Source organism: Manis javanica, chromosome 3 (genome assembly GCF_040802235.1).
Source record: "Manis javanica isolate MJ-LG chromosome 3, MJ_LKY, whole genome shotgun sequence".
Lineage (NCBI taxonomy): Eukaryota > Metazoa > Chordata > Mammalia > Pholidota > Manidae > Manis > Manis javanica.
Genome location: NC_133158.1, coordinates 42,896,610 through 42,905,655, shown reverse-complemented (window position 1 = coordinate 42,905,655; position 9,046 = coordinate 42,896,610).

Below are 9,046 nucleotides of genomic sequence, written 5' to 3'. Positions count from 1 at the left end.
AGTACAGTAGTCATTATTTTGGTGGGAAAAAAATGAATTGACTAGAAAATGAGTCATTCGTGCTGTTTCTGGGATTGAGCTCCAGGCACCTTCCTCTAGACTCCTGGTAGCCCCATGAAGGTCCGCAGCTTAGGTGACTAACAGTCCACCCAGATCTAGTAATAAAACACACCGATTTCATTTATTTAATCATCCGCTTGCTTCACCTGACAAATATTTATGGAGTGTCTGCTGCAGGCTCCGCTGGGATCCTGTGCCAGGTAACCAGAGCCACAGAGGCCTCAGCAGCCAGCCCCCGCTGCAAGCGGATGGGGGACAAAGATCCCAGCCAGAGCTGGGCCGACTGGCCGGGCTCCTCCTTGAACTTGGCTAGATTCCTCACACAGGCCACTCAATCCATATTTTTTTATTAAGGTATCATTGATACACACTCTTATGTTTCACAAGAAAAACAATGTGGTTATTACATTCACCCTTATTATCAAGTCCCCCCCATCAGTGTGTAGTAAGATGCCACAGAGTGCCTATTGGTCTTCTCTGAGATACACTGTCTTCCCTGTGATCCCACACATACCACGTGCACCCATCATGATACCCCTCCATCCCCTTCTCCCTTCCTTCCCATTCGCCCTCTCACACCCCTCCCCTTTGGTAACCACTAGTCCCTTCTTGAAGTCTGTGAGTCTGCTATTTTGTTCCTTCAGTTTTGCTTCATTGTTATACTCCACAAATGAGGGAAATCATTCAGTATGTCTTTCTCTGCCTGATTTATTTCACTGAGCATAATACCCTCTAGCTCCATCCATGCTGTTGCAAATGGTAGGATTTGTTTTCTTCTTATGGCTGAATAGTATTCCATTGTGTATATGTACATCTTCTTTATCCATTCATCTACTGATGGGACACTTAGGTTGCTTCCATTTCTTGGCTATTGTAAATAGTGCTGCAATAAACATAGGGGTGCATATGTCTTTTTCAAACTGGGCTGCTGCATTCTTAGGGTAAATCCCTAGGGGTGGAATTCCCGAGTCAAATGGTTATTTCTATTTTTAGTTTTTTGAAGAACCTCCATAATGCTTTCCACAATGGTTGAACTAGCTTACATTCCCACCAGCAGTGTAGGAGGGTTCCCCTTTCTCCACACCCTCGCCAGCATTTGTTGTTCCTAGTCTTTTCTATGTTGGCCATCCTAACTGGTGTGAGGTGATATCTCATTGTGATTTTTATTTGCATTTCCCTGATAGTTAGCTATGTGGAGCATCTTTTCATGTGCCTGTTGGCCATCTGAATTTCTTCTTTGGAGAAGTGTCTGTTCATATCCTCCACCCATTTTTTGATAGGGTTATTTGTTTTTTGGGTGTTGAGGTATATGAGTTCTTTATATATTTTGGATGTTAACCCCTTGTCAGATATGTCATTTACAAATATATTCTCCCATACTGTAGGATGCCTTTTTGTTCTGCTGATGGTGTCCTTTGCTGTACAGAAACTTTTTAGCATGATTAAGTCCCATTTGTTCATTTTTTATTTTGTTTCCCTTGCCCTAGGAGATGCATTCAGGAAAAAGTTGCTCATATTTATATTCAAGAGATTTTTGCCTATGTTTTCTTCTAAGAGTTTTATGGTTTCATGACTTACATTCAGGTCTTTACCACTCAATCCATTTTTTCATCAGTAAAAGGAAAACAAAAATCCTTGTAGCATTGGTGAAGACAGGTGGGTTCTGGCCCCTCTGGTATGATAGGACAGTAGTAATTGTTATTTATATCTCATGTTCACTGGTCATTGGCAGGTAAGGTTAATACTTGCAGGTATAAGAGTAAGTCACAGTTTCAATATTTTCATGATTATTTTAGCATTTTTTTTTTAATGTGAGGGGATAGTAACCTTTATGGTTACTCAGTGGCCATCCAACAAGCCCCAACGATAGTTTAGATGCAGAAGATACCTTATCATTTTTGACAGAGAAAACTTGGTATTCCATTAAGCTGTAAGACAAAAGTACCTAAGGAGAAGAAAATATTTAGTTTTATTGTTGTGCAAATATTCCACATAAATACATAGCAAGTAGTAGTGACAGAGTAGATAAAAAGATTTTAAATGAACACAAATCATTTTGTGGAAATGATACAATAATTTGAAAGGTACAAAATAAAAAGATCTGTCATTCTAGAACTGTAGATATTTAATCACTTGTAATAAGCTTTACAAAAAGGCTAACGTACCATTTTATGTTTGAGATCAAGCATTTGCAAATTGAAATTTAAAGCTTTCAAGGCCAGCTTTAAAATACAGTAAATCTAGTCAGAATATTATTTCAACTTGAATTTGCACCTTGAAGAGCTGCAGTAGTTTCTTTAATAAAGCAAGAAACCTTGTCCACCACTTTGTAAACGTTCATATCCTCTTAAATTGAGTGAACCTACCACAGTGTCAACAGAGTACCTTAATGAAAAACCTTAATCAAGGCATGAAGTTTCTTTGTACTAAGCTTTAGGTAAAAATAGAAGTGGACCGATTGAAGGAAATTTGGCGCAGTAATTGCATCCGTTTGGCATCTCGGACTTGAGAAGGTCGGTCGCGTAGACTGACGCCTCCGCGTCTGCGAAGGGCCGGTGGTCGCCGCACGACCAGGATGGCGGGCGCTGCGCAGCGCCGGAGCCCCGGGCCGGAGGGTCCGCGGAAGGGAGCCCCGAGGGCAGGAAGCCCTCCAGAGGCGCTCACCCCGCCCGCCCGGGAGCGCGGGAGAGCTGGGGGCGGCCGCGGGGAGGAACGTGCAGGCCCCCGGGGCTCCTGCGGGCCCTTTCCTAGGAATTCCCATCCGCACTTCCCTCGGCGGCCCCCGCCTGCCTTCCCCTGCTTACCAGTGGCCAATGTCCGGGTCCCCCCGGGGCACCCGGCTCGGAGGGAATGCCCCCCTCTGCACCGGCCATTTAGCACCGTTGCGGACCCAGTGAGCAGCCTCTGCCTCCCCGTGGGGAACGGACCCTCCCTGCGCCCAGGGGCCGGGGGGGGGCGAAGGCTCTCCAAGATGGCCGGTCCCCGCAAGGCGGGAAGAGGGGGCTCTGCCTCGGCCGCCGCGGGGGTCCGAGGAGGCTGCGCGCGGCGTGAGCCCGGCGAGGGACGCGCGGCGCGGGCTTGCGGTGACTTCTGGGGTGTGTCCTCCCCAGGGCGGCGCACCGCCCTGACCAGGCGCTCCGGGGCCAGTGGCTCACCAGGTCCTGGCGCCACCGAGGACGGACCCGGCTCCCCGGCCGGAGCGCCCCGGGAAGGGCCGCAGAGCCCAGGCCACCCGCCTTCTCCGTCGCTGAAGTTGGCTACCCTCCCCTCCCGTCGGCTCTCCCCACTCAGCGCGCAGTCCTCCCGGCCCCTCCTCCGGGGCCGCCCTTTTCCGGCCCGCTGGCTCCTCCCCACGGAGGCCCTGCGACGGGCACCTGCTGCAACTTGCCTGTTTTTGAGAATTCCCTGCGTTATTTGAATGTTACTTGCTAAAAGGACCTCGCTGTTCACTGCTGCGGTTCTGCCCTCATTCATTCTGGAGGGTACCAGGAGCAGACTGCATGCCAAGGACTTCCTCAGCCACCCCAGTGCTTGCGGGCGAAGGAACCAGGGGACGGGGTGGGGGACCGACCCCCAACTTCTAGCTTTTCTCAAGAAAATATGTTCTTGGACACAAACCCCCGTTTTCGGAGCCCCCTCCTTTGACTCAGTGGCCCCACGTCCGTCCCCAGCCTTCAAGTAAGATCATTCCCTGATTCCATGCCTCGGGGACCTGCTGCCAGAGGCTCTGGAGAGAGGAGGCTGAACTACACTTAAAATATGGCCTTGCAGCTTCCCTCTTCCCTCAGCCCTCCCTGCAGCCCCAGGCCACGCCCTCTGCCCCCGCACTGCACACTCTCCCCTTCACCCTTAGGCGCTCCGGTCAGGCCACCTGCCTCAGCTCTCATCTGTTCAACAAAAGACTCCGACGTGTTCACATCCTGGCCAGACCTGTCCTCTGAGAGCCAGATTAAACCTGGCACCCGCCCCTAGGATGTCTCTGAGGCACCCCAGCACGTTTGAGATGAGCCTCTGATTTTTTACTGCCAAACAAACTCATTCTTTCCAGAATCCCCCATCTCTTGAGAACAAACTGCCTTCTCTTCTGAAGACCAGGAACCAAGGGCCTGCAGAAGCTCATATATCATCCTCTCCTCCAAGAGGAGCTGCCCACCCTAGATGTGGGCAACGTGCCTGCCCTGGCTGTGCCCCACAAGGGCCCACACTGGCCCTCAGAGAGCCTGCTGACTACACAGGGCCAGGAGTCAAGTGGGGTCAGGAGCTGCCCACCGCATGGATCAAGCTCTACACGCCTGCCCAAAATGTCCCCAAACGTCCCCAAGCCCACCTTCCAACTCCCCCACAGTCCCTCCTCCAGAGGGGGCCCCCTGCTGTGAGAGCACCCTAAGGCCCAAGGTGTATGCCAGGAAAGCTGTTTGCAGGGGATGTGGGCAGAGCTAGGGCTGGGGCTGGGATGTCCACCCAGGTGTCCAGAGGCCTCTCTCTGCCACATGCAGGAGGTAGAAAGAGGGCTGGAAGTCTGAGATTTCCCAGATGTTATTTGGCCCTCCAAGTTGTTGTGATGGTATATTTGTCAAAGCAGAAGGACAGCCCACTTTATTTAACATTTTGTTAGCTTTAACCATAATTTTTAACAATTTAAACACGGGGCATGTAGGTCTCAATTTGTACCTTCCCTAACAATGTCAGCAGTCTGGTCCCAAGACAGTATCTTTTCCTCGTACGTATCTCCTGATGGAACTCTGTCTTCCATGCCAGCCCCTGGACCTGTCCCAGGCATTTCCACTCTGCACTCTCCATGGGGCAGCAGGAAGTTTTGAAAACGGATGGAAACAGGCCAACCTCTCTAGCTATCCTCTCGTCTCCGCTGCTCTTGGCAGCCCCGCCTCCCCCACTGATTCTCTCCGGTCCCCCACTCCGGTCCCCCAGGGCCTGTGCACAAGCTGTCCTGTCTGTCTAGAAAGCTGAACTGAGGCCTGGTTTACTCCCACACAGCCCATCTCTCTGTCTTTCCCTAAGCCCAAGACTAGGTCAGACTCCTCTGATACAGGCTCACGGGGCATATGGCTGGGCGTGTCATCGTGTTTATTAGGGGGCTGCTGATCAACCCTGAGCTCCCCAACTCTGGGCCCCCTAGGGGTGGGCAGCGCCTGTCCTGGCTCTGTTCAGGCCACACTGGTCTCTTCCTTCCTCAGACCCTCTGTGAGTGTGGCTCCTCTCTCGGGATGCTCTGCCCCCAGTCTGCTGTCAGCCTCACCTGCCTTCACCAGGTTTGTTCAATGTTACCACATGGCCAAGGTCTTCCCAGCTGACCTGTCCCAAACAGCAGCACTGATTCCCGTCCTCCTCAATGCTGCCCCTTGGAGCACCTTGGGGGTTCATCATCTCCTGACACTTACCCTAAAGCACTGGGTGACTCAGTCACTCAAGTGAGGCCCGCTTAGGTTATCTCCAGAGCACCCCTAAGTCAGGGGTTCCCAACCTTGCCCTGTACATGGCACCCTTAGTATCTCAGGAATCTCTCTATAGCCACCCTAGGCCCAGAGAAATGTCTAGTAGGTTCAGTTATTATGCAATTAGGATTGAACTTTAAAAGTATTTATGGGAAAACAATCTGACAGTTCCTTAAAAAGTTAAGTATGTCAGTCATTAAAAGAAATCCTGCCATTTGCAACAACATAGATGGATTTAGAGGGTACTATGCTCAGTAAAATAAGCCAGGCATAAAAAGACAAAAATACTATATGATTTCACTTATTTGTGGAATATAAAAACAGAGCAAAACAGAAAGAACAAAACAGCATTAGACTCATAGACACTGAGGAGTGACTAGTGGTTAAAAAGGGGGAGGGGACTGTTGAACCACTGTGATGTATATTTGATAAAATAAAAAAACTTTAGAAAAGGTTAAGCATGTAATTACTATATGATCCAGCAATTTCACTTATGGGTATAGACCCAAAAGAATTCAAAACAGGAATTCAAACAAAAACTTGTACACAGATATTCACAGAATGTTTCACAACAGCAAAAGGTTGAAACAATTTACGTGTCCATCGATTCACAAATGGGTAAGAAAAAGTGGTCTCGCCATACGATGGAATATTATTCAACCATAACAAGGAGTGAGGTCCTACAACTTGAATAGCCCTTGAAATCATTATGCTCAGTGGAAGAGGCCAGACACAGAATGCCACATGCTGTACCAATTCATTTATATGAAATTTCCTAAATAGGCAAATCCATGGAGACAGAAAGCAGACTGTCCGTTGCCCGGGGGTGGGGATGGGAGGGGAGAATACAGAGCAACTGCTTAGCGGGTATGGGGTTTCCTTCCGGCAGGATGACCACTAGGTATCAATAGAGGCTGCACAACATCGTGAATGTACTAAATGCCACTGATGGTTCACTTAAAAATGTTAAAATGATAAATCTTATATATATTTTACAATAAAAAAGGCTAATTTTATGTGATGTAAATTCCCTCTATTTTTGAAAACAAAAAATTAATGGTCTAACAACTTAGTAGCTGTTTTTTAAAAAATGATCCATACACATCAAAAGAATTTTTCTTCCTAAATAAGCAGTTACACATTAATGGGACAGTCATGCCTGTTGGACACTGGACAACTTCTCAGACCTGGGAATTGAACCAGCCATCCTTGTTTCTTGTCCACACCGATTTTCATGTGGTAATTGCTTTTGATCACAGCAACCACCAGAAGCCTAACTTTGCAAAGATATGACATCATCAGGAATGCAGGGGAATCTAATGCTGAAAGGGTGCATTATCTGAAGCTAGCAATCCACATGGTTTCTGACAGATTTCACTGGTTCCCTCCAAAATTTAAAATATCCTGCTGCCCCGTGAGTTCTCAGTGCTGCTGCAGGGCACCATGGCACACCATGCGGGAACTGTGGTCCTAAGTATATGCCAAGTTAAATTCATTGCAAAGTTAATACTTCATCTACATCCTTAAGACGTCCATCCATTATTTCTCCTCCCTTTCTCTTTTTGTTGGTAATCAACCTTTCCTTCCAAATAATCTTGCAATCATCTGTTCAATCAATGTCTTCCCGAACACACCCACTTCCGGGAGCTTCATTACCCGTGCTGGAGAGCTACTGGCATTCACATCCCCTCTCAGTCAGCAGAGGCAGCAGGGGCCTGAAACATGCTGGCTGGTCTGCATCACAAGGCACAGGAGCCCGTAAGGAAATGAGACTAGAATTTTTAAACTGTGTCACAGGCAAAAGGCAAGCTTGTCCCATTGCTCTGAATATCAGGTACAGGTCCATCCTTGACGCTGTTACAGAGCTGCATGGAAAGAGAACCCTTAAAATCTCTTCTCAGTACTGTCCAGACCTCATCGAATGCATGTTACAAGGACAAAACATTTTGAAGTACTAGGAAAACCTAAAACTTTGAAAATGAGCTTGAATTATTTTGAGAGATAGGCGGGCTGAAAGCAGAACCACTGATCTCCAGTGTCCTGGAGCAACTCCAGCCACTGCATTTGTTCATCTAAAAGGAATTTGAGCTGAGGAACAGGTAGTGAAAATGGTGAGCAGTGAGGGTCTGAGAGCTCTAAAATAATCAGGGCAGGTGGAGTGAGCAAAGGGGCATGAACCCTCACACTCACGGTGTGTCCTAAAGAGCCATATTATTTTGCGTGGTGGGCAGGGGCCTGGAGCTCACAGCTGAAGACAAGTTTTCTACTCTGGGTTGTAAAGATTAGGATCAGAACTTGTGTCATTAACGGTGCTCTTAGTGACAAAGAAGGGACTGGTGCTCCTTGTGTACAGCTGGGAACAAGGCTTGGAGGGGTCCAGAAACAGTGGTCCCTTCCAGCAGCTGCAAGTCTATTTGTAAGTTTTCCACAGCAGAGATGGCTTCAAAAAGCAGGTCAGCAGAGCCCAACAACAGAGTGGGACCAGAAAATGACCAGCAGTTCCCAGTTTATTTGTACTAGAGATGCAGGGGAAGATATGACACATTAAATGGCCCACTGGAAAAAGCTAGGCAGCCTTGCTCACGGGGGGCTCCCAGCCTTGCAGGTGGGGGTTCTGAGGGCATGCACCCCCCAGCCCCCAGAGTGCCAGATCACCAGCAGGGCAAAGAGCCTACTAGCAGAGCAGGGCATGCATGGGGGCTGAGGCTATCCAAGGTGGTGGGGCCCATGGCAGACAGTCCAAGGCCAGTGAACAAGCCCAGAGATGAGGTGCTGCTGTGTGCAGCCAGCCCCATGGACTCATTCCTGGGTCCATGGTAGAAGTTGCTGCAAAAATGTCAGAATGCTTCACTAACTCCTCAAGGGGAGAGTTAGACATTTTGTCAGGGCCATTTTACAGCCACAAACTGCCTATGGGTCTTCACAGATGTTTGAGGATCTTGGCAGCCTAAGTAGCAAACATATCTACAAGGATCAGAGGACAGAGGTAAGGAAAATGATGGTATCAAGTGGATGGTCAAAACCCTGAGACTCCACAGTACCCATGAGAGTGGCTGGGGAGGAACTTAGGGGCTAGGTGCCCAAGGACCGGGTGAGACCCACTGTTATGGGTTGAATTGTGTTCCTAAAAAGATATGTTGCAGTCCTAAGCCCCAATACCTGTGAATGTGACCCTATCTGGAAATAGGATCTTTGCAGATGATCAAGTTAAGATGAAGTCATTAGGGTGGGCTCTAATCCAACGTGATTGACGTCCTTGTACAAAGGGGACATTTGGACACAGAGACAGACACGGAGAGAAGACGGCTGCCTCTACAAGCAGGAACATCGAGGATTTCTGGCAAATGCCAAAAGCTGGAAGAAGCAAGGGAGGCCCCTCCCCTGGAGCCTTCAGAGGGAACATAGCCCTGCTGACACCTGGATTTTGGATTTCTGGCCTCTGCAACAATGGGAGAATAAATTTCTGTTGTTTAAACCACCCCATTTGTGGTACTTTGACATGGCAACCCCAGGAAAATAATACACCCACCTAT